Source organism: Pygocentrus nattereri, chromosome 19 (genome assembly GCF_015220715.1).
Source record: "Pygocentrus nattereri isolate fPygNat1 chromosome 19, fPygNat1.pri, whole genome shotgun sequence".
In the NCBI taxonomy this organism is placed as follows: Eukaryota; Metazoa; Chordata; class Actinopteri; order Characiformes; family Serrasalmidae; genus Pygocentrus; species Pygocentrus nattereri.
In genome coordinates, this window is record NC_051229.1 from 29010599 (window position 1) to 29035451 (window position 24853).

Consider the following 24853-nt stretch of genomic DNA (forward strand, 5'->3'; position numbering starts at 1 on the left):
GGTGAGATGGCAGAGAGCCAGAGAGCAGCGAAAAGGCACAGATCTGCCAATGTGCCAGGCAAACCTGCCTCTTAACAGCACGCCTCACAGGGCTCCCCTGCCCATGCCTGCTGCATGCTGAGTGGAGCAGGGAAGCACAAACCGTTGCGTTCAAGCAGGCAGACAGTGACAGGCAGTTCGATGAAATTCAATGTTGTGGTATTTTCCAAAATGAATGTTTAAGGATATTGAGGTTTTGGAACTAGTTAATAAAGGACATGATTAGGCAATATCAAAATCAGGTCACACACTCAAGTAATCTCAGCTAAAGGCCGAACAGAGTCACAAACTCCCCCTATGACTCTGAAATGTTACCACTTTTCTTTGAAAGTCGAATGAAGTTAAGTTTGCAAAATGAAAGCAGCTAAACTGGCATGAATACACGCCGCTAATAGAGACTTTAAAGGGCCCATATCATAGAAAACTACACCATTTACTCCCCAGCCAATACTGTTCACGCTGCACGTGTTGAAGCATACCATTTTACACATTTTGTGATGTCACACAAACCATCACATTCACATCTATCTGCCTAATCAAGCTGCAGCTGTTTAGTGATGCTGAAGTTACAAAGAGTGCTTCATCCTGAACTCCTGAACTTTTTAAATGAGGTGTAGTGCAGGACAGCCAATCAGAACACTGCTCATTTACATATACCACTCCACAGTAACAGAAACACCTTTCCTGATTCTCAGTGCTACAGAGAGGAAAATGATCATGTAACAATGAATTTTGACTGTCAGTGTATTGATGTGGGTGAGGTAAGTGAAGTGTGGGACTTTTAGCATAGAGTTGCATAAGTGGCTAAACCAATATGTAATACACTATATTTCCAATGTTATTCACTCACCCATCCAAATCATTGAATTCAGGTGTTCCAATCCCTTCCATGGCCACAGGTGTATAAAGCCGAGCCCCTAGGCCTGCAGACTGCTTCTATAGACATTAGTGAAAGAATGGGTCACTCTCAGGAGCTCAGTGAACTCCAGCGTGGTACCGTGAACGGACGCCACCTGTGCAGCAAGCCCAGTCGTGAAATTTCCTCACTACTAAATATTCCCCAGTCAACTGTCAGTGGGATTATAACAAGGTGGAAGTGATTTGGAACGACAGCAGCTCAGCCACGAAGTGGTCAGTCACGTAAAATGACAGAGTGGTCAGCGGATACTGAGGGGCATAGTGCGCAGAGGTCACCGACTTTCTGCAGAGTCACTACAGACCTCCAAACTTCATGTGGCCCTCAGATCATCTCAAGAACAGCGTAGAGAGCTTCATGGAATGGGTTTCCATGGCCGAGCAGCTGCATCCAAGCCTTACATCACCAAGCGCAATGTAAAGCGTGGAATGCAGTGGTGTAAATCGCCGCCACTGGACTCTAGAGCAGTGGAGACATGTTCTCTGGAGTGACCAATCACACTTCTCCATCTGCCAATCCGATGGACGAGTCTGGGATTGACGATTGCCAGGAGACGGTACTTGTCTGACTGCATTGCGCCGAGTGTAAAGTTTGGTGGAGGTGGGATCATGGTGTGGGGCTGTTTTTCAGGAGTTGGGCTCGGCTCCTTAGTTCCAGTGAAAGGAACTCTTAAAGCTTCAGCTCCAAGAGATTTTGGACAATTTCATGCTCCCAACTTTGTGGGAACAGTTTGTGGACGGCCCCTTCCTGTTCCAACGTGTGGAAGAACTTGACTGGCCTGCACAGAGTCCTGACCTCAACCTGACAGAACATCTATGGGATGAATTAGAGCGGAGACTGTGAGCCAGGCCTTCTTGTCCAACATCAGTGTCTGACCTCACAAATGTGCTTCTGGAAGAACGTCCAAAAATTTCCATAAACACTCCTAATCCTTGTGGAAAGCCTTCCCAGAAGAGAAGCTGTTATAGCTGCAAAGGGTGGGACGACATCATATTAAACCCTATAGATTAAGAATGGGATGTCAATCTCATATGTGTGTGAAGCCAGACGAGCAAATACTTCTGGAGATATAGTGTATAAAGAGCCCATATCCTACAAACTTCTATTCGCATCTTTGTCCGTTGGGGTGCCGGACCACAGGTAATAATGGACCTAACCGGAATCCTCTTGTCTACTGTTGATTAATTAATTCCCTCAGACCACCCACCACTTCAAATGAGCCATATCCATACAGATTAGCTACATCTGCAGTCATTTGTAACAAGTATAAGTTGATAAAAAATCTCATTTGATTTGATTCAGTGCACCATGTAAGCTTTTATTATTATTTTTATAAACCAGAGTTTCTGCGATCATGACCAAACAATGCTAGCCTTAGCCCCGCAGCTAAGAAGCGGTCAGTGAGGGGCCGAGACTAGCTCCTCATTTTCTGATGTAACTAAAGACATGAACAAAGTGAGCTCACTGAAGCAGTAACCTAATAGGTGCTCCAACCAATAAACCACTTGTTCAGAAGTTCCAATGACAATTACAGTAATTATATTTCATGTTTTTCAGATTTCTAATGACAATCAGGTTTCAAATACAGACCAAGTTTAAAACTAATCCTTGATGTATTGATGATTTAGAGCACATTTTTCTTCATATTACCTTTAGCAATGTACACCAACCCTTTTGACCCTATAATAAAAATATTATTATAATAATGAAAGATATGAAAGACACATTACATTTTTTCCATTATTTTCTTTGGAAAGGGGAGCTCAGCACTTTGCTGTGCCTGTGGGCCAAATTTTGGCCAACTAAAAAAAAAAAAAAAAAAAAAAAAACACATTCTTACAATTTTTGGTTATTTATGAAATGTTAATATTATTGTTCTGGAGAATGAGTCTTCGAGTACCCACTCAGAAACACAGAGTATTCAAAGCCTATAAAAAGCTGCTATAAAAAGATCAATAACTGAATAATAAGCATTTTAATGAGCTAAACACCAGGCATTGATTAACGTGTGCTCTCCAGTAAGAGCTACACGTCACACTTCCTTTACAAATACACTTCCTATCAACAGCGATTAAACTGGGAAGGGATTAGACTGGCCTGTTCCTAGATAGACGCAACACATTTACATATTTTCTCATTTATAAAGACAGCTAGGGTTCGGTTCTGTCCTCCGGCCTGAACTATTTCCAGATCCATTACCGAATCCATTTTAAGTTTCTGTCCCTTTGGCAAGTGATTATTACTGCCTGGCACCTTTTGGCACCGAGACCGTGTCTGACTTACTCCATCAAAGGCGGGTCAGCCTGGAAAATAATGAAACAAAAATATCATAGACTTTTCCGGCAACCTTCAGTCCCTTCACGCCAGGCAGAGTTTTGGAGAGAGCTGCAGTTTTATTGGGTTAGGACTTCAGAATGAACTGCATTCCAACCATGATCGGAATTCTTGGCTTCTGCAATTAATTAAATTTAACCCATCCTGACGTTGGTGACCTTAGCTGGCTAAGTTGGCTAACCGTTATTGGTGTGGTGCACTAAATCATGTTAATAGGCCTGCGTTTTGGCGAAAAATATAAAAAGAATAAATTAATAATTTAAAAAACTTAGCTGTACAGGCGTATGCTATAGTTTTAATACCCTCGGCCAAATTGTACTTTCTAAATGTAAATAACTGTAATTTTACAGTGTTGCCATAGGCAACAATTAATTTCTCAATTTTACCAAACAGCAGTCATAAGAAAATCTGCGTTTTCCCATTTAATTGTGTAAAAGGTTCTTTTTTTTTAATCTGAAAGGACAAATAGTTTATGGCATTACATGACCAGAAATTCGTATTATGATGATGTTCTTACCATATATTCCAAATACCCAATTAAGTGTAAGTGGGATTTGTTTGGTGTTGTTTTTAAATAAAATGATGTTTTTAGAGAAAACATAGATTTTATGGTGCTTTTTTTTTTTTTTTTTTTTAGATTTTATGGTACTATGGTCTGATTGCACATTGTTGCCATATGGCAACAATTTACTAAATAAATACCCCCCTTTAAAAAAATCCATGTAATAGAGGGTTAACACGTTCATCTTCTATATACAAAGGCAACTGCAAAATCATTACTTCTGTAAGGATTCCAGCACAGTCAGACGCTTGCAGATGATTGTTATCGAGTCCAAGTCGTGGTCACAAAAACAGGCCAAGTTCAAATCCAAAAATCAGAGAAAGCAGTAAACACATCCAAAGAGCGGGGCAGAAAGAGCATAAAGCGAAAGCGAACAGCAACAGGTCATACACGGAAGATATCACAACAGTAAATCCGAGATTTGTTGGCCTGCTTTGGATGGTTGATTGGCAAAGATGTCTGAAGTGGTGAGGTTTCTCAGTTAAGTGCATTAATAGCAGATAAAGTGTGATAGCTTGAATGGCAATAACAAAGTTCTGAAACTGCTTAATGCAAAAATAATGAATGCTGTGTTCTCTGGTACAAAGAAGGACTTGTTGTTACCAGTATAAAGTTGAAAAGTCAGGGTCTCTCATAAAATGATGGGGTTTTGGTGGGTAATTTGCACATCTGTGAAAGCAGCTTTAACCTCTAGGGTCCACAAACTCAGATCAAATTTGATGTTCCTATATCTGTTTCTGTAACTTAACACACTGTTTCTGTGCAATAATACAGAGCAAAAATACGGTTTAAACATTTCCTGAATCTGTGGAGTCACCCTTCCAATTCCCTCTTATCACAAGATCATACAAGACTCACATTCTGAGTTATGAGCCTATGAAGAGGGGCTGAGATACACGTCATCTGCCTCTCACCATGTGTTATTGGTGGATTTGTGTGTTCTGTCTATATTTCCTCTGAAACTGACCAGTGGACACTCAGATAATCACTAAGGAATGACCATCACGCCGGAAATATTGGAGACACGTATGAAATGGCATGCAAAGAGTTAAGAACTACTGAAGTTGCTGCAGCGTTTTTGGAAAGTAGCAATAAAGACAACAGAGCATTTTGATACGAAACATACGAGTAGCATGTTCATTATATATATATATATATATATATATATATATATATATATATATATATATATATATATATATATATATAAAATAAAAACATAAAACAACTATTAACCCCTACCCCTTGTTTTGAGTGTCATCTTGCCCCTTGGAACAAGGGGCAGTGGTTGAAACCATTCCCAACCCTAAGAAAAACAAAAGCATTACTTCATAAGGAGCATTACTCCATTAACAGGCTACTAGCGCTGCTCTGTAGGTGACCCTGTCAGTCTGCAATGATAGCAGAGGAAAGTAAAGTTCACCTCACTGCTGGGCATTAGAGAAAATTTAGGGCATCCCATGCTTTCATAAAGGGGGAATCGGAAAATGACAAGAATTTATCCTCACCCACCCCGATTATTTCAGTGATATGAAGCCAAAGTGAGCTACTCGCATTGAAACGACATTAAACGAAGATAATCCAATGGTTATCGTAATATTTTAAGAGAGAAAATACTTACATTTGTGGGTTTCTTTGGTCACCTGTGCGACCAATTTGCCTATTTCTCTTTTTTTCCCCATAAAACTGGGCCTTAGCTATTATCATGCAGCCCAACTCAGTGTTTCTGCAGTAAGCATGTAAGCCAGTACCTATGGAAACAGGTCTGTATTCCCCCTACACTGAGGCACTAATAAAGCCATAAAGTTGTCAGATGAGCCGTGTTATTTGATGTGTTCTGCAAAGCAGGGGAACCCAGTGGGGGGGATGACGTTAATTCCTCACTGCACAGCTTTCTTTTGGCAAAATAAATAAATAAATAAAATCAGCCACTGCAGGAAGCAAACAGGGTTTCTATAATCAGAGCGGAGGCTGCTAAGGTCTTCATCCGTTTGGCAGTGGCCTGAAGTGGCTTGCTAATAAGCTTAGACCGCGGATGCAAGCCTATCCTTGACTTGTCACTCTCCTCTGTGACCCTGGTACACCCAGGCTGGTCTGAGAGGCCACCTGGAAAAGGCAGGTGAGATAAGCCACCATGGAAATGTCCTGATAGCGAGCATATATCGGTCCGCTGGCTTGATTAGGCACCCCACTGACTGTTTGCCACTGCTGGTCCAACTTTGGACCACCCATTTTACTGTCATGCATACAAGTTTTAATTATATTTTAAATCTCCCCAGACAGATTTTAAATGCGCACAGACTTTTATTTTGGAAAATAACCTTAGAGAATTATTACAAACAAATGAGAGAGAAAAAAAATCATGAATTTATAGAAAATGTTGTTGTTGACGCTGAGCTAGATTAAAATGATAAGGAAAGGAAGGAAGGAAAAATCAGTAAATTAGACTGTGAGCGGAAAATGAGTGATGATAAGTGGAATTGTGTCTATTGCTCTGCTTAACCACTGGTGGACCGCCCAGAAAACACTGAGCAGAACACCCCTGGACTGCCAGATTTGCCATCAGTGGGCCGACAGTGGTCCACTACACTCTTACTATCAGGCTGGCTGCTCACATGAACACCTTTAATTAGACAGTGAAAAAGAACAGCTGGGTGGGGAAGCCAAACATGGAAGGCGACAAATATTCACCTGTCACAGATATACTAAAAGTCCAAAAGTATTCAGACACACCTTATAATTACTGAATCCAGCTATTTTAAGGTGCACCCACTGCTGATAGTCATTCCAGCTGTGCGCACACAGCTTGAATAATCTCCATAGAAAATAATTGCCAGTATTATTAAGTGGGAGTGACTAGAGCAGCCCCACATAAACCTAAAGTCACCATGTCCAGTGTTAAGCATCTGTCAGAGGGGTAAGAAATCCCCCCAACACTGAGCTGTGAAGCAGTATACCTGCATTCTCTGGAGTGATGGAGCTCCACCCAATACCTTTAGGATGAACTAAAGCGGCATTTACGATTAAAAGCTAATCATTCAGCAATAGTAACTGGCCACACTTATGCTTTTGTGGTTGAATGCAGTCAAATCCTCATGGCAATGTTCAGACCTCTAGTGTGAGGCCATCACAGAAGAGCACAGGCAACTTTTGTTACTACGGCAAAAATTGGGCAAACTCTCTATTAATAAGTTAAGTGATACTATTTTAATCCCACAAACTGGGAAATTCCATCTCCGCATTTAACCCATCCATGAAGTGAAACACCACTAGGGGGCAGTGAGCACACTTGCCCGGAGTGGTGGGCAGCCCTATCCACGGTGTCTGGGGAGCAATTGGGGGTTAGGTGTTTTGCTCAAGGACACCTCAGTCATGGACGGTCAGCATTGGGGATTGAACCAGCGACCTTCCGGTCACAGAGCCAGTTCCCTAACCTCCAGCCCACGACTGCCTCTAGTATTAATACCCTTTATTTCAGAAGAAACATTGGATGAAGACGTGTCTACAAACTTTTGGACATACAACATATATGCTGAGACATGTTGGTGCTCGAAGTAGTTCTGCGTTCGAGCTACAAAGTCAATGTAGCTTTAAAGTAATGGAAGTCAATACCATAATAGTTAGCATCATGGAAACTGCACACTTAAATTATCTATATACACCGATCAGGAATAACGTTCTGACCACCTCCTTGTTTCTGCGCTCACTGTCCACTTTATCAGCTCCACTTACTGTATAGCTGCACTCTGTAGTTCTACAGTTACAGACTGTAGTCCATCTGTTTCTCTGATACTCTGTTACCCTGTTCTTCAGTGGTCAGGACCCCCATGGACCCTCACAGAGCAGGTACTATTTAGGTGGTGGAACATTCTCAGTACTGCAGTAACACTGGTGTGTTAGTGTGTGTTGTGCTGGTCTGAGTGGATCAGACACAGCAGTGCTGCTGGAGTTTTTAAATACCCCAGTATCACTGCTGGACTGAGAATAGTCCACCAACCAAAAATATCAAGTCAACAGCGTCCTGTGGCCACTAATGAAGGACTAGAGGATGACCAACAGCAGCAGATGAGCTGTCGTCTCTGACTTTACATCTACAAGGTGGACCGACGAGGTATCAGTGTCTGATAGAGTGGACAGTGAGTGGACACAGTGTTTAAAAACTCCAGCAGCACTGCTGTGTCTGATCCACTCGTACCAGCACAACACAAACTAACACACCTAGACCACGTCAGTGTTACTGCAGTGCTGAGAATGATCCACCACCCACATACTACCTGCTGTGTGAGGGAATTGCTTACATTAAAACATATCAAATGGCGCGTTCTCGGCCGAGTTTATTCATTTCTTACTTTATTAATTTAACTGTTGTGTAAAAGTAATAGAACACTCAAGGTTGTGTCGCTATAATATCACGGCAGCGATGATCTACAGAGACCAAATCACAGTTGGATGTTGTTTGCCGATAACCCACTCCATCTCCTGTTCTATTGCTTAAACATATTCATACATCAGACATTCTCGAAGTCATGTGAATGAGCAGTTTGTGCACCATCTTTCGACTGCTTCATTTGCAGCCTCAGGGAGGTGTGAAAACAGCTGGTGGGCTATAATACAGAGCAAAAGCAATTACATCAAGCCTGCAACTTTCTATCTATGGACACACTTCCTCTGCCTACAGCCTCTGGAGACTTGTATATGCTTTTGCCTGAGTTACTGTGTGGCTGCAATGGAGCTGTTGACCTACATCTGACCTGCTGTTGGATTTCGAGGCCCAGAGAGGGTTCAAGCTCAGAGGGCAGACCACTGGCAGGTGTGCATGTGTGTGTTATTCTCATACATCAATAGAATAACAGAAAACAGAGAAAAACTTTTTTAAGCAAAGCTCCATGTTTCATTTTTTAAAGCGAAAGTTCACAGTTATTAATGTTGGTTAGTGACATTGTTTGATCCGAGGTCAGGATGGTTAACTGTAGAGTATCCACTGCAGTTGTCCACTAGTCCAAACTAGTCCTTCAGTGGTCAGGACACCCATGGACCCTCACAGAACAGGTACAGTTTGGGTGATGGCTCATTCTCAGCACTGCAGTAACACTGATGTGGTGATGGTGTGTTAGTGTGTGTTGTGCTGGTCTGAGTGGATCAGACACAGCAGTGCTGCTGGAGTTCTTAAACACCTCAGTGTCACTGCTGGACTGAGAATAGTCCACCAACCAAAAATATCCAGCCAACAGCAACCTGTGGGCACTGATGAAGGACTAGAGGATGACCAACACAAACTGTGCAGCAGCAGATGAGCTGTCGTCTCTGACTTTACATCTACAAGGTGGACGGACAAGGTAGGAGTGTCTAATAGAGTGGACAGTGAGGGGACACAGTGTTTATATACTCCAGCAGCACTGCTGTGTCTGATCCACTCGTACCAGCACAACAAACCACAACCACATCAGTGTTACTGCAGTGCTGAGAATGATCCACCAACCAAATAGTACCTGCTCTGTGAGGGTCCATGGGGGTCCTGACCACTGAAGAACAGGGTAACAGAGTATCAGAGAAACAGATGGACTACAGTCTGTAACTGTAGAACTACAGAGTGCAGCTATACAGTAAGTGGAGCTGATAAAGTGGACAATGAGCGCAGAAACAAGGAGGTGGTCAGTATGTTACGCCTGATTGGTGTATTTATCTACAAAGTACATTTGGAACATATTATTACATATAAAGTACTTATAAATAATGCATATGCATGACCCCAGGACATTGTGCTTGTGTGTCTATGTGTGTGAGAGAGAGAGCGAGAGAGCGAGAAAGAAAGAGAGAGAGAGAGAGAGAGAGTCCCTGTGGGGGGTCCTCTGATGAATGCTGTTGGAGTGGAGTGGATGTCACACGGGTGGGGGGTCACTCTGTTGATAAGGACCATCGATGCAGTATTAATTTTGCTCAAGTGTCATTTTGCAACAGTTACACTGCCTGTTAGTCTCACACTGCCTGTCAGACGCTTAATACTTCTGTACCTTCCTTTAAATGTTGAATTGTCTTGGTGTTCCTTCAATTCAGTCTGAGAAAAAAGCTTTTAACCCTTTGAATTTTAATGCTTTGGGTTCAACACTGTTCATCAAAGTGTCTTCCTTGATATGAAAAGCAGGTTTTGCCCAAATAATGATTTGAGTTTCTCTTGTTAAAATGCATACTGAAGCTTTTCCGGCCCAAAGGTGGTTCATACACCTGAAAGATTTGAGCGCTGATAAGTGCTGATATCAAAATAAAGATGTAATAGAGCAAAAGGCAGAGATCATTTATTCATGATATACACTCACCGGCCACTTTATTAGGTACTAATACCTAATACCTTTACTACCCTGCTAGTAAAAGGTTGGACCCCCTTTTGCCTTCAGAACTGCCTTAATTCTTCATGGCAGACTTTCAACAAGGTGTTGGAAACGTTCCTCAGAGATTATGGTTGGTTATTTGAGTTCCTGTTGCTTTTCTATCATCTGGAACCAGTCTGCCCATTCTCCTCTGACCTCTCATATCAACAAGGCATTTTCATCCACACAACTGACCGCTCACTGGATATTTCCTCTTTTTCGGACCGTTCTCTGTAAACCCTAGAGATGGTTGTGCGTGAAAATCCCAGCAGATCAGCAGTTTCTGAAATACTCAGACCAGCCCGTCTGACACCAACAACCACGCCACGTTCAAAGCCACTTAAATACCCTTTCTTCCCCCTTCTGATGCTCGGTCTGCACTTCAGCAAGTTGTCTTGACCACCTCTACATGCCTAAAAGCACTGAGTTGTGGCCGTGTGATTGGCTGATTAGCTGTTTGTGTTAACAGACAACTGAACAACCTCATAAAGTGGCCAGTGAGTGTAGTTAACATTTAAAATCCTTTGTTTAGTATTAAGTGTGTCCTCTCTGTCTTATTACAGCTTCCATTCTTTTCAGAAGACCCGCTTTTAGTTAGAGGTGGAAAACATGTATAAATATAATGTGAAGACACTTGAAGATACTCACAATACAAGATATAGATCATGATATTTAGTGTTCAACAAAATAAACGATAAAAATGAGCTTAATGGTATTTTTATTGCTGCACTACAGTAAATCCATTACTGTAAGTAATTACCTGCTCTCTCCTGAGTCATGTAGATGTTTAGTGTCCTTTATGCTGTGCCTATTAACCATGATATATTCAGAAACACATAGCGTGACAAATTTTATTATGATAACAATAAAATATCCTCATATCGTCCACCCCCACTTTCAGCTTTTCAAAGAAATCTGCAGGGATATTTTTCCAGTGTTTGGTCTTGGAAGCTGGTTGCATTTTCTACTTCTTACAATTCAAGTAATCCCAATTACAAACGGAAAATCATCAGTCCATAAAAATTCACTACACTCCCCTTCAGACGTCCTGGTGTCCCAGTACATATGTTCTTCTTTTTCTGTCTCCTTTTCTCAGTGGGGTTCTTCTTGAACAGCTACACATCCTTTCAGACCCATAGCTCTCACTGATTTTCTCCTCTCACTCGAAGACGAAAGCTAGGGGTATGCATCCACAAATGGTCTCTTTTTTTGGGGTAAAAAAAAATTGCCAAAAAAAGGGAACCACTTTTTGGTTCCCTAAAGAAAAATTCATTGAAGGGAACCACATTTGTAAATGAGATGTATGAGAATGAAGCTTAATACTCCTGCATAAAGGTTCTAAATTAATTAACAGTTTTTACTATAATTGGATATTCAAGCCAAGAACCACAGAGGTTTTTATATTTAAGAGTGCGTCGTTATTCCCTAGGTAGCACAAGCTTTTCTACACAGTATTTTCCTCTAACTAAACCTGCTTAGTCCTTAAAAGGGGAAATCCACCAATGGCTCAAAATTTGAGTATAATTCAGTGGCTAAAATATAAAAACAAAGTCATTCAGATTGCTTTCTTGTGAAATGGTGGTGATAGGAACCAGGAGTCACAATGTCTGCAACATATTTAGAGGGAAATCTTAAAGGTTTTCATAGAGGATTTTTGACTCACAACCCCCGGAACTCCCTTTGCGTCTCCACCGTGAATGAATAAAAAATGAAAACACCTCTTATCCTAAAGCTACTGTAAAACAATGCCTCAGGCATTAGGTGACAATTCATAGGAATTTCATACAAGAACTTCTGTGAGGAAGCTTTCAAAAACACTTCAGATGTCTGGTTCCTATCACCGCCACTGTAAACGATTCCGATTTGCTTCTCTAGATTCCCCTCCAATTCCCCTCCAATTCCCCTCCAATTCCCCTCGCTTATTTGTATCAAGAACATTTTGAAAATCATAATAATGTCCCTAAACTTTGTCCGTGGTTCAAGTACGTCACCAAAACATATTAAAAAATACTTGGACGTTTAACGCCTGCACCATTCGCGACGGTGATTAACGGAAAGGTGAACAGTTTCTAAACTCATCCGTCTCCCTGTACAGTCAGTTCTGACACACAGAACAGTCGAGCTAGTCGAGGTGAATCACAGCCTTTTACATGACGCAATGCCACTGCTATACAGAGAAAAGCGTTTCTTTCCCGTGAATCATCCTCCCACCTTGAGCAGCATAAATACCACCTGTTCCCAGTGCTAGTGCTGCAAAGACTTTGCCGAGACACACACACACGCACAGCTTCATTAGGATGCAAGCCCCCCAACACCTCCAGATCCAGCTGCAGCTGCAGCCCCCCACTAACCCCCCCTTCCCTCATCTCAAAATATTAACACTATTATTACTGTGGGTGAGCTTTGCAAAGGAGCTTCAATGAGGTATTTCAGATTATCTCCGATTCCAAAACTACGAGAGTGTTTCTATTAATAGAGACACAATTTGAGGATAATTCCATGACAGATTCACTGAAGTAGAGCTTTTAATTTGAGTGTATTAACACATGACACATAAGAGCATTGGCACTTTGGTTTGTTTAATACGCGACGGTACAAAAGATGTCTACACTTAGCGATCAGACTCATCTCTGATGATCAAGAGATCATCTCTTGTGATATCAATGACCAGTTTGAAAAGAACTTATACCTATTGTAGTATTTCCCACTGGGGAGACAGCACAGGCACTTTCTTTCTAGCTCTAGTTCCACCCTTACTCTGCCCACTAACGGTCACATAGACAAGGGGTCAGCAACCCAAACGATAAGAAGAGCCCTTTTGGCCTTACAGCAAAAATCAAACCACCTTGACAGCCACAATATTTTATGTCCATCTGACCATCTTGGCTGCAAATATGTCCCAGTGTGTGTTAGTGTACTAGACAGGCTAAAAAATATAAATGCAGACTTGCTTTGCTCTGCTTAAAGCTTCAGCTCGGCAATAGGGGCTTTTCTCGCATCTCCGGCAGGAAACTTTTCCAAAAGTGGAATCGTTTCTTCTAAAATGTCTCTCAGCTCCACCTTTGCAAGCTTCTCGTTCAAATTTTCCAGCAGACATCATTAAAGGTGGAATGGGAAAATTCTTGTTCATTCTCATTTGCCGGCTTCTAGTTCTAATTTTCCCGTTCCACTTTAAATAGTACAGCAAGATAAATTCACCTGAGAAGCCGACTTCAACTTTGTGACTAGTATTTGACAGTTTCTTCTAGCAGATTAAATGTATCAGGAAACCAGCTGAGTGCTCATAAATGCAAATAAGTCAATTTGTCTGCAAATTATCAGTGTTTGTCTTAAATCTCTCTCTTTCATTTGCTATTAGCTATGTGAGATTGTTTTCTGCATTGCTATGGTGACCAGAGTTAACGGGTGAATTAGGAGTTATACATTAACTCAGGCGTTTAAGACCATTTATTGTTAAATTATTTTCACATCTTTACAGGTTCTTGCATATGAAATATTACTCATATGTTTCATATTGAAATGCTTGCCTTTACCGCTACTTTCCAAAACTGCTGAGGACTTCAGCATCTGTAAACTCTTTGCACGCCATTTTACACCAACGTTTCTGGTGCGATGGGTCAGTTCTTCCATTCTTTCCAGAATGTCCATTGGTCTGTTCTCACAAATTGTAGACAGACACACAAATCCACTAATTACACACAATGAGAGGCAGATGACTGACACCCAACTAGAAAAATCAGATGTAGTAACTGTATTTTCTCCTTGTTTACATAGCCAGTTTACAAAAAACATTGTTGCTGTTGCCCACCCAAATAATTCAATTGCCCACCCAAAAACGACATCCAAGTACCCCTCTGCTCTCTAGATGAGTTTCTGTGGGTGTTTTGATGAATGAAAGCATTCATATGACTTCACATTGGTGAAAACAATGTAGGCCAAGCTTTAACCACCCCGAGAATTTGTTTGGATTTGAGCCGTAGTTCATTTTTACCTTGGAGTGTTGTTTGTTTCTAGGTCTTTAAAACAGTTTGACTGTTTCTGATTGGTTGTATTGTATATTGGTAAAAAAGCAGCCGAGGCTGTAACACTACTTATAACTTCAACGTGAATGGGCGGGGCAAAACTGCAAATTAGGCACATATGTAAATACACTGGTTTCACAATGGGACTGTACAGACTGGGGAGTAAATGGTATGTTTGCAAACTGTACATACTACATCATTTTTATTCAAATAAATGAGGAAAATGTGATTTTCCATTGTATTAACCTCTAACACTATCATTTCCCATTATATTAGTCTCTTATAAAGACCCTGACGACTTGATGAGCTCGAGTCCACCCGTGTCTGCATCTTTAGCATGTAGTCTGAGCTTACGGAGCGTTTAATGCACTCTGATGAGGTCGTAAGATGAGATAGCGAGGAGCCTCTCCAGCCCATGTGATGGTAATGTGCTATGAAAGTGTGTCAGCTCAGCTGAGTCATGTGAAAGGAGCTGATCAAATCGAAAGTCAGAGAGCATTAAAGTGATCGGTTTGACGCATTGCGCCGTCACAAACGGGCGCGCACGCGCTCTTGGCTCCGTCCTCCGCCATCCCACCTCTCACATCAGTCCATATTTGCATGACTAAATAGTTTTTAATGGATTTTTGGTGCGAGCTGTGAACTTCAAAGTAGCTTTAAAGGAAGAGGAGTGGGACTTTGCTGCAGCAGAGCGAGTCACGGTTGCGGGACGTGAGTTGCCCCGAGGCATATTATTTTAAACTGATTATTGTCTTTAATTGAGCTTTACGGAACACTTCCTAATAAGATTATTTCATCCCTATTTCCAAATAAAGCCAGTCTTAACCCGGGCCCACTCATCTGGTGCTGGCCAGGGACACAGCTCAAAGCTTGCTGGCTCCTCACTCTTTTTTTTCAGGAACAGGCCTGAAAAAAAAACAGCTGAATACTGTATAGCTGGGCTGCTAATAGCAGACGTTTCAAAGTGAAAGGAGCTGCAACAAATACTGGCTAATATCTGATGATCTAAACCATTAAAATATTGGAAAAAAAAAAGAAAAAAGTCATTTGAATAACCGTCACATTTAGTGGGCAGTGGGCAGTCGTGGGCTGGAGGTCAGGGAACCAGCCTCGTGACCTGAAGGGCACCAGTTCGCCCCCAGAGCCGACAGCACATGACTGAGGTGTCTTTGAGCAAGACACCTAACCTCCAACTGCTCCCTGGGCGCTGCGGATTGGGCTGCCCACTGCTCCGGGCGAGTGTGCTCACCGCCCTCTAGTGTGTGTGTGGTGTTTCACTTCACGGATGGGTTAAATGTGGAGGTGAAATTTGGGATGGGAGGAAAGCGGCTACAGCTAATCCTGAAAGTCTGTGTTTTCCATTTTATTTATTCATCAGCACATACTGAGACATACTGGACTTACAATGTGGCTCCCAAGGCGGTTTGACTTCTGTTGAAAGGCCAAATGGGTTCTTCTTAACATTTGGGTTGTCGACTCCTGACCTAACCCAGCTTTTTATGCAGACGGTGCTCGTCGGATTTCTCACTCATCCAGGTGTGTTTTTGTCATATGCCGCCCCAGACTGTCCAGGTGCTGCCCTCCCACACTTCCAAGTTCTGCCTTTTGCGTTCCGTCTACATTACGTTTTAAAATAAAATGTAGAAATAGGATTTTTGACATTTGTGGATTGATTCAGAATCGTTCATGTCCACAACGCGATACATCTAAAAGTTACCCCCCTCCACATACCTCTAACACCAACTGAGTAATGTATCAACTATAAATTTTTTACGGCATTTGGCAGACGCTCTTATCCAGAGCGACTTACAATTTAACAACTTACACAGGTAGGCCAAGGTGGTGTTAGGAGTCTTGCCCAAGGACTCTTATTGAACCCCAGTCTACAGTGTAGAAGGCAGAGGTGTTACCCACTACACTAACCAACCACTCCACACCACTCCACTAACTATTTTGATGATTAAGTATCAAAATATTACAGTATCACAACAACAAAACATACTAATTAATGCAATTTGTATCTATGCATTACTCGTGCATCCCACTGGTGTGGGTTTCCTCAACTTTAGTGACACATACAAAAGCACCCTGAATGCTAACAGCGCTCTCTTGTGGAAAAGCTAGACATGATGCTTATGATTCAAATATGCACGTAGATTTCTAGTGACCAATTTCAGTCTAATAATTATGGCTGTCTGTAATGCATTTTCCTCAAATTAGCCTGACTGATGAAAATGTATTCAATGCACATTGTTTTTTTTTTTCAATGTGAGCATATGATTGTGAAAGCTAACTGTAGAAAACACCTGTAGTCGGCTTATGTCACATAATTGGCATCAAGCAATAATGCAATAATCGTGACAGGCCTTATGATGCACCGAGAGCACGTACATAAACAAGCATAAAACGTCCATGAACAAGCATTTGCCTTTCAGAACTGTAGAGTCAAGCTTGTCTGATTTATCGGTTTACCAACACATCAAGGCCGATTCGAGCCTTCATATGAGCATTCATGTAGACGCTGTCTGAACTATCCACTCCTTCAAGCTCCTCTTTTTACTATCAGCTCATGAATTTCCTGCCAGTTTTCATGACTCATGTTTAAATCATATGATTCCGGGGCTCATGCTGCCTTAATTTCAACATCAAAAAATCTATTGGGGAAGAGGAGAAACTAGAAAGGACCACAGAGAGGCTTGCCCCCCCTTTCTCTCCTTCCCTCCCTCTTTCCCTCTCTCTCTCTCTCTTTACAACAAAGCATAGGACCTGGAGCTATACATTGACACACTGTGATTCAACACAGGGAGTTACAGAATGAGTACATTGTTAAATGGAAAAAATAAAAAGTGCTCCAGAGCACTTGACACAGTGGACTCTCTGCTCTAATGAATCTGATTATGCATCCTGTCCTAGCAGCACCCCCCTCTCTCTCTCTCTCTCTCTCTCTCTCTCTCTCTCTCTCTCTCTCTCTCTCTCTCTCTCCCTCTCTCTCTATCTCTCTGGCCTGTCATCTCTCCCTAAACATCACCGAGCAGCTATATGAGGGCCACTTCACTGACGATGTTTCAGCGATGTTTCCACTAAAGCTACCCTTAATCGCATCGCTAACCAATGAGTCATCTCACTGAAAGTGTGTTCATCGGATTTCGGGAAAAACTGGAGCGCATTTCTTCAGAGAAGACTTCAAACACATGCAATTCTCAGAGGTGCAACCAAATCAGCGAACAAGCGCATTAATGTTAAAAAGATATTGGAGAAAAAGCTTTTTGTGATCAATTCTGATTTCAGACAAATCATAAGGGCTTAACAAGCACAGCAGAGTGTAAGTCAAGGAATTTGAGTCCATGAAAGCGTGCACTAAACACACAGAGCTGTAATCAACGGCTGTCGCACTGAGCCCCCTAATGATATTTACATGTGGCAGATGCTTTTATCCAGCGCGACTTACAGCTTCAGCATTTTTACACAGGTAGGCCAAGGTGGTGTTAGAAGTCTTGACCAAGTAGGGGATTGAACCCCAGTCTACAGTATAGAAGGCAGAGGTGTTATCCACTACACTAACCAACCACTACACAAGTATTAACACAGAAAATAGGTCTCCTAACAACCATGCAAGACCTGGAAGACCAAAACTGTCTCCATCAGATAAACAGCACTTAAAGCTTTCATCTTTGAGAGAGAGGAGAAAATCAAGCTGCTTCAGATCTGAAAACATCCACAGGTGTTTCTGTCCATCCTTCAGGTACAGAACCAACCCATCCATCCATCCATCCATCCATCCATCCATCCATCCATCCATGGGGGTTCCAAGGTGCTCCCAGGCCAGCTGGGCGATATAGTCATGCCAGCGTGTCCTGGGTCTTCCCTGGGGTCTCCTCCCAGGTGGACTTGCCTGTGACACCTCCCGAGGTGTCCAGGAGGCATCCTAACCAGATGTCCGAACCACCTCAGCTGGCTCCTCTCGACGTGAAGAAGCAGCGGCTCTACTCCGAGTCTCTCCCGGATGACCGAACTTCTCACCCTATCTCTAAGGGAGAGTCCAGACACCCTGCGGAGGAAACTCATTTCGGCCGCTTGTATTCGCGATCTCGTTCTTTCGGTCATTACCCAAAGCTCATCAGCCAAAATGTTGATGTTTCAGCAGCGTGAAATTATGACGAATGTCGAGTTGGAGTGACGTAAAAGTCGCATGAATTCCGATCTGGCTGTTCAGACTAAATCGCATTGCCACAGACCGGATACGGACTGGATTTCAGTGCCACATATGAAAGCGTCTCAAATCGGAATTGAAAATATCAGATTCAGTGTGATTTTTGCTGTTTACACTGACACACAGACACACATCTGCGTCACATATGAGGAAAAAGGTCGGATTTGGGCCACTTTTACCCGCTGTGCAAACGGAGCCTAAGACTGAACTTTGGAGGTGTGGAAAAATATCCCTGCAGAAAAGAAAGTGAACAGCTGTTGAGGCTTTGGTATAATTTGAGTTGTATAAATTGGTATAAATGAGTAGCTCGTCCTTAATCGCCATTCAGAGAGGACACTAAAGAAGAATGGAGGTCTCTGACTTTTGCACAGCACTGTTTGTCAACCATTAGCCCACAATACAGCACCAGTTTGCTTAAGACATGATGGCGAGTACACAAGACAAGCAAATTACACCGCCTTGTTCATATAAGAGGCTCTTTACTGCTTTCTGCACTAGGGCTCCTCGTAAGATCCTGACCATAAAGTATAAACTGATTTCATGATTTAAGAAAATACTGGGGGAAATCAAAGGAATCTGCTTCAAACTTATCACAAGGGCAACTTATCATGCAAGATGTATCACAGAGCAATAACAGCAATTCCGGTTCAATCAATAAGGTTTGAAGAGGGGGGTGGTGACCTCATAACATGGTGCAGACCCTAGAGGGGACAGATTTGAAGAGGGCTTGAGCACGGACACAGGTTGTGATGATTAATAAGGAGGAAAAATGTGTGTTCCAATCAACCTTCACCAACGTCTGATCTCAGGTTGGAATTGCTGCACTTTAAAAACTTATATGCAACTTTGCAAGGCTAAGAAACTACAGACCACGGAAGGCTCAGTAGTAAGTACAACAAGGATTTCAGCAATCAAATCCACACTGATGAGGGAAACCCCCACCACCTTTCCAAAATTCTGCAAAATTAAACAGAAACATGTCAACGAAGTCATTCAGAGTGGTTTGGTGTGAGGCTCTTTTCTAGAGAAACTGTTCACAGTTATGAATAAGTTAACTAATAGTGAAGTGAAACACCAGACACACACAGAGAGAGGTGGGCGGCCCTATGCACGGTGCCCAGGGAGCAATTGGGTGTTAGGTGTCTTGCTCAAGGACACCTCAGTCATGGACTGTCAGCACCAGGGACTGAACCAGCAACCTTCCGGTCACAGGGCCAGTTCCCTAACCTCCAGCCCACGACTGCCCCCAAATATGCTGCCTAACAACTGGGACGCTGATTTACAGACTTAGGTATAAGGTTTTTGGTTGTTTTTCGAGATTCATGACTATTTTACCATCATAACATTACATATAAAATCTAAGAAGACGCCTGTGTACATAACGGCTATATTTGCATTGAAGACACGGTGACCCCTTGCTCCCATCACCACCACTATAAAGAACTCAGAGGCTGCAAGTTTCTCTACAATCAAACCACACAGTTAAATCTCAACTGAACTACTCAACAATTTTGACTCCTTTTTACTGTGAGCCCGTTTGCTGTCATCACCACTGTGGCGAAATCTGAGCCTGTAAGTTTCTCTACAAGCAAACCAGCAACATCTCAATGACTGAATCACTCAGAAATTTCGAGGAATGTGGTGGAATTCCCCTTTTACAGAGTTACACATCACATTATTTCAATAATGCAGACATTGTGACCCCTGGTTCCCATCACCGCCACTGTAAAGACATCAGAGTCAGCTCATCTGCACATGAGTATCAAATCTTCAAACCACTCCGAGCGACTTGGCTCACATCTCAACCAATGAATTATGCAGAAATTTTGGAAAAGAGGCGGAATTCCCCTTTAGGCATCAATGGAGCGCTCGTAACCAGAGCCGAGAGACATACAGGCGATGCAAAGGGACTGAACTCATACACTGGTGCCCAATGCCCGTTCACATGCAGTCCTGTTGCGCAAAGCAGTGACCACTGACGGCTCAACACACATCACCGGATCAGCGCTGAAGGCAACGGTGAAAAGTGGACACAAATCGCCAGGAGACCGGTCTTTGTTCCATTAACGAAGCGCAAAGCTCAGCGAGGAGGCTGCGTTTAGGTCATTTAAGCCTTCGGCCGTTTCACAGGTCAGTGCTCAAACAGGATCGACTCCTTTTTTCAATGACTGACAGCCACGCTGCATCCCCCCCAGGTCTCCAACCGCACGGCGCTCTCGCCTCAGCAATTAAGCGCAATCTCCCGGAGAAAACCAGGCGTCCAGCGCCGCCGTGATTAAACTGGAACAGAAGCCCAGAATAGCAGAGGAAACGCTTACCTCGCGCGCTCTGTTAATCACAATTCATAATCCTCAAATGCTGATAGCGGCTGAGCGGCGTGAGGAGAGCTGTGTCGATGAATGAAGGAGGACGGTCGGTGGTATAAACGCCGTGCGCTGCCCCCCCCTCCCTCCTCACACCTGCCTGCGTGCGGCTCTGCTGCTGCGGCTACGCGGCTCGGCTTTAGACGCTGCTGGAAAACCCGGAGCGGATCCGCAGCCGGAATGGACTCAAGCGGTGCAGCAGTAAGTGGCTCGGGCTGCAAATCTCTGACGTCACCGGCGGGTTTGTCGAGGATTCCTTATGAAACCACTCGTGAGACCTCTGTTTGAGTTAATGCTTACATAATTAACATAAACAAATGCGACAAACGCTCAGGACCCCCACAGAACCACCACGGGGCAGGTGTTATTTGGTTGGTGGATCATTCTTAGCACTGCTTTGACACTGACGTGGTGGTGGTGGTGTGTTGGTGTGTGTTGCGCTGGTACAAGTGGATCAGACGCAATCTGAACTGAGAAGAGTTCACCGATCAAAAAAATCCTGCGGGCAGCGTGCTGTGACCACTGGTGAACGGCTAGAGGATGACCAACACACACCATGCAGCAGCAGATGAGCTGTCGTCTCTGACTTTACATCTACGAGGTGGACCGACGAGGTAGGAGTGTCTGATAGAGTGGACAGTGAGCGGACACAGCGTTTATAAACTCCAGCAGCACTGTTGCGTCTGATCCACTCAGACCAGCGCAACACACACTAACACACCACCACCACCACGTCAGTGCTGAGAATGAACCACCACCCGAATAGTACCTGCTCTCTGAGGGTCCATGGGGGTCCTGACCACTGAAGAACAGGGTAGCAGAGTATCAGAGAAACAGATGGACTACAGTCTGTAACTGTAGAACTACAAAGTGCAGCTATGCAGTAAGTGGAGCTGATAAACTGGACTGTGAGCGTAGAAACAAGGAGTTCTGTGAGTACAGAACTTGGTAACTTTCCAGGTGAAGGAAAAGATGATAGGGTAAAGAAAGGAAAACAAACAATAAGAAAAAATATATATAAACCTGTACTGTGTACAAGTGAGCACACAACAGCGTCTCAGGCCCAGCAAAAACAGTGTTAAATGCTGTTTAACACCCACATTTCTCAAGTAATTTGTCTCATACGTTCATCACTCGCACTTGCATCTCCAAGTGCCAGACTGCTGGAGTTTAGAACATACTGTAATGTTGTTGAAGAAGATGCAGGCAGCACAGGAGAGCCACAGCTCAGTGACGATCAACGCAGCAGAAAAGCCATAGGATTCCACTCTGGTAGACACTTAACCCCACATACCAAGTCCATAGTCCAGCAAAATAAACACAGATTAAACATCCAAACTTCTCTATAATAAATCTATAAGTCTAATAAGTCTTCCTGGGAGCACGGGGCCTTCAAGAGTCTGCACATGGCCACTTTGCATGGCCACTCCTCCCATGCTTTTAGTCCCTGGGGCAACCGACCAATCCAGTCCTCCTCTCAATGAATAGTTTATCAAATATGACAGTATCTTATAATTAATACTTAGTTTATCATAATTATGACCTGTTATCTCATACAAAATGAGATATGGTCTCATAATTATGACTTAGTGTCTCGTAATCATGACTTTCTTTTTCCAATTATGACTTACTTTCTAATCATTATTCACTGGTAACTTATAATTATAAGGTAGTAAGTCAAGTACGAGAAATGTTCTTAATTTATGACATAATAAATGGCCTTTTTTTTCCATTGGTACAAACTGGCTTCCATAACTTCCAGATCTCATTGCTGATCATTAAATTACAAATTCAAACACAGGTAAAACCACACCAGCTCTAATGAGGCTTATGAATGAAGGCTTCATCTTTTGCAGGCACAGGGAATTCACAGTTTTATTCATGAAAAAAAAATGAAGCTCAAACCTACAGGTTGTAATTTTGCTTTCAATGAAATTTCACCACTGTAGATGATCCCAATCCTTACAAAGGAGCCTTATTGGGCCAGCATGCGTGATCCATGTCGTGTTTTATGCAATGCCAAGCAGAGTAACTTTACATATGGGGTTCCATCCTTCAACAGGAAGAAAAGAAAATGATGAATTAATCGTTTTCAGCTATTGATTGATCATCTAGCCCATTGACTTATGCTTGTGCTGTATAGTTCTCTTTGCTGTTGTGACTGTACAGCCATTACCCTCTTGGGTCTTTCCATAGTAACGTCTTGAATTCCTAGACTACGTTTAACTGAGACCACCTGACTCCAAGTACTCGATTACAAGCATCCCTACATAATCTCAAGCTTAGCAGCACTTATATTGTAAAGCACAGAGAAGAAAATGAGCTAAAATGGGATGAAAAAACAGACAACAGGATGCATCTTCACTTCTCACCACAGCTTAAAAAAGTATATCATTCATACTTTAAATGATATAAATACTTAAAATGATATAAATACTTAAAATGATATAAATACTTAAAAGTATATAAAATCATTCTGTCATTGTGATGAGACTTGAGGCCCTAACGCTGTGATACAGAATATTGTATAATAGTACAACACAAAACTCCTTGTTTCTACGCTCACTGTCCGCTTTATCAGCTCCACTGACCGTATAGCTGCACTCTGTAGTTCTACAGTTACAGACTGTAGTCCATCTGTTTCTCTGATACTCTGTTACCCTGTTCTTCAGTGGTCAGGACCCCCATGGACCCTCACAGAGCAGGTACTGACATGGTGGTGGTTGTGTGTTAGTGTGTGTTGCGCCGGTACGAGTGGATCAGACACAGCAGTGCTGCTGGACTTTTTAAACACTGTGTCCACTCACTGTCTCTCAGACACTCCTACCTTGTCGGTCCACCTTGTAGATGTAAAGACGACAGCTCATCTGCTGCTGCACAGTTTGTGCTGGTCATCCTCTAGTCCTTCATCAGTGGTCACAGGACGCTGCCCACAGGACGCTGTTGGCTGGATATTTTTGGTTGGTGGACTATCCTCAGTCCAGCAGCAACACTGAGGTGTTTAAAAACTCCAGCAGCACTGCTGTGTCTGATCCACTCAGACCAGCACAACACACACTAACACACCACCACCACGGCAGGGTCCTGACCACTGAAGAACAGGGTAACAGAGTATCAGAGAAACAGATGGACTACAGTCTGTAACTGTAGAACTACAAAGTGCAGCTATACAGTAAGTGGAGCTGATAAAGTGGACAATGAGCGTAGAAACAAGGAGGTTGTCACAATGTTATTGTTTCTGGTTACTGACCTACTCAATGCGAGTGTGGAAATGGTTTAAGCATGTAGTTTACATGATGCCATTAAACTTGTTAGCTACATTAACTTTGAGTTTGCCTTGTTTAAACTGGATTTCCAAACATGTAATCAGAAAATGAGTGAATCATTCCACTGCTGCGCTGAAAACGGCCCATCAAAGTAATAATTGGGGGGGAGGGGGGGGGGTCATAAGTTTAGCCGCACCCAGATGAGCCACAAATCACTGTGTGTAAACGTAAAGTGCACCTATATGGTAGCTGTACTTGTGAGTATGAATATTTCATGTGCTGTTTTCCACATCACCTAGGTTAATGTAGGTAACACAGGAAGGAGGCACATAGGCGCCAATTCAGCATCATGAAATCAGCACCTGCGTGCTGCAAACCACCCTGAGTCATCAAGAAATCTCAAGCAGAGTTGCTTACGTGGTTTCTGACACTGTGTGATGAAGTGTTATCTCTAAGACATGGACGAGTCTTGACCACATTAGCTTTGGCACTCTAGTGCAAAACTAAAGAAGCAAAAATATAAGGTCTTAGTTTACATGATGCCATTAAGCTTGTTAGCTACATTAACTTTGAGTTTGCCTTGTTTAAACTGGATTTCCTAACATTTAATCAGAAAATGAGTCAAATGAGTGCAAAACTAAAGAAGCAAAAATATAAGGTCTTGGCTGATCAACTGCATTTGGGCTAAGCGGAAGGATAAAATTATTTTAATCCGAAGACAAGTAGTTGGACAGCAGCAGAGTTCACCAGCGTCCTAGTGTTTTCAACTCTGGGAT

General features: G+C 42.7%; 1 protein-coding gene across 5 annotated transcripts in view; it reads right to left on the bottom strand.

The window, feature by feature from the left end:
• Window positions 1-20942, bottom strand: part of dlgap1a (discs, large (Drosophila) homolog-associated protein 1a) — a 201311-nt gene extending 180369 nt beyond the window's left edge. For 3 of the 5 annotated variants that reach the window (XR_005129136.1, XM_037531268.1, XM_037531269.1), the window contains exon 1: window positions 20767-20941. The gene's annotated coding sequence lies outside the window, so the exon portion shown is untranslated. Of the gene's footprint in view, window positions 1-20766 lie in introns of all 5 variants that reach the window. The other 2 variants (XM_037531272.1, XM_037531271.1) reach the window with 2 other exon arrangements.
• Between the last annotated feature and the right edge of the window lie 3911 nt (window positions 20943-24853).